This window comes from Capra hircus (assembly GCF_001704415.2).
Source record: "Capra hircus breed San Clemente chromosome X unlocalized genomic scaffold, ASM170441v1, whole genome shotgun sequence".
Classification (NCBI taxonomy): Eukaryota; Metazoa; Chordata; class Mammalia; order Artiodactyla; family Bovidae; genus Capra; species Capra hircus.
Window position 1 is genome coordinate 34,893,922 of NW_017189516.1, and position 2,047 is coordinate 34,895,968.

The window sequence follows — 2,047 nt, forward strand, 5'->3', positions numbered from 1 at the left end:
CATTTACTGCTCAAGTTTCTGAGTTCAGTTTAAAATATTGTAATAGCAAATAAATAGGTAAAACATTTCCTTTAAAATACTTTATAAAATATTTTAAGTTATTCCACGTTTCCTAATTCTACATTCAGTTATGATATATTTTAAGTTTGTTGCTGCTGCTAAGTCGCTTCAGTCATGTCCGACTCTGTGTGACCCCATAGATGGCAGCCCACCAGGCTTCCCCGTCCCTGGGATTCTCCAGGCAAGAACACTGGAGTGGGTTGCCATTTCCTCCTCCTTTAAGTTTGTTACCTTTCCTAATTTCATTTATTCAATATTTACTTCTAAGCCCCTCTGTGAAATAGAGTAGGAGGGAGAAAAGGAGAGGGAAGGAAAAGAGAGAGGGAAAGGAAAAGAACAGAAAAAAAAGGCATTTAAAAATAAAGCAGACAAAACTACTTTTTCTTATTTTAGAAATTCTTTTTCTCTTGCATTTTGTTTGTATCTCTCATATATAGGCTACAGGGAGGGACGAGGGAGGGGGATTCAGGATGGGGAACACGTGTATACCTGTGGCGGATTCATGTTGATGTATGGCAAAACCAGTACAATATTGTAAAGTAATTAACCTCCAATTAAAATAAATAACTTTATATTAAAAGAAAAGTGTTTTCGGAATAAGAAAGCAGTAACTCACATTTTCCGAAAACAGACATACAACGCATTCAACCTTTTTCTTCCCCTATGATTAGGAATTCCTTTCTCTCCAACTTGAGACTAAACCTTTCAGTCTCTGCGATCTTTAAAAAAAAAAAAAAAAAGATGCACACCAGGCTTGCATTCTGTTTCAGTTCAGTTCAGTTCAGTTCAGTCACTCAGTTGTGTCAGACTCTTTGTGACCCCATGAACTGCAGCACACTAGGCCTCCCTGTCCATCACCAGCTCCTGGAGTCTACCCAGATTCATTTCCATTGAGTCAGTGATGCTATCCAGCCATCTTATCCTCTGTCATCCTCTTCTCCTCCTGCCCTCAATCTTTCCCAGGCTCAGGATCTTTTCAAATGAGTCAGCTCTTCTCATCAGGTGGCCAAAGTATTGGAGTTTCAGCTTTAACATCAGTCCTTCCGATGAACACACAGGACTGATCTCCTTTAGGATGGACTGGTTGGATCTCCTTGCAGTCCAAGGGACTCTCAGGAGTCTTCTCCAACACCACAGTTCAAAAGCATCAATTCTTTGACACTCAGACATGTTTATGGTCCAACTCTGACATCCATACATGACTGCTGGAGAAACCATAGCCTTGACTAGATGGTCCTTTGTTGACAAAGTAATATCTCTGCTTTTTAATATGCTATCTTGGTTGGCCATAACTTTCCTTCCAAGGCGTAAGTGTCTTTTAATTTCATGGCTGCAGTCACCATCTGCAGTGATTTTGGAGCCCAGAAAAATAAAGTCTGACACTGTTTCCACTGTTTTCCCATCTATTTGGGACCAGATACCATGATCTTAGTTTTCTGAATGTTGAGCTTTAAGCCAACTTTTTCACTCTCCTCTTATCACCTTCATCAAGAGGCTCTTTAGTTCCTCTTCACTTTCTGCCATAAGGGTGGTGTCATCTGCGTATCTGAGGTTATTGATATTTCTCCTGGCAATCTTGATTCCTGATTGTGCTTCCTCCAGCCCAGCATTTCTCATGATGTACTCTGCATAGAAGTTAAATAAGCAGGGTGACAATATACAGCCTTGACATACTCCTTTTCCTATTTGGAACCAGTCTGTTGTTCCATGTCCAGTTCTAACTCTTGCTTCCTGAGCTGCATATAGGTTTCTCAAGAGGCAGGTCAGGTTGTCTGGTATTCCCATCTCTTTCTGAATTTTCCACAATTTATTGTGATCCACAGAGTCAAAGGCTTTGGCATAGTCAATAAAGCAGAAATAGATGGTTTTCTGGAACTCTCTTACTTTTTCAGTGATCCAGTAGATGTTGGCAATTTGATCTCTGGTTCCTCTGCCTTTTCTAAAACCAGCTTGAACATCTGGAAGTTCACAGTTCACATATTGCTGA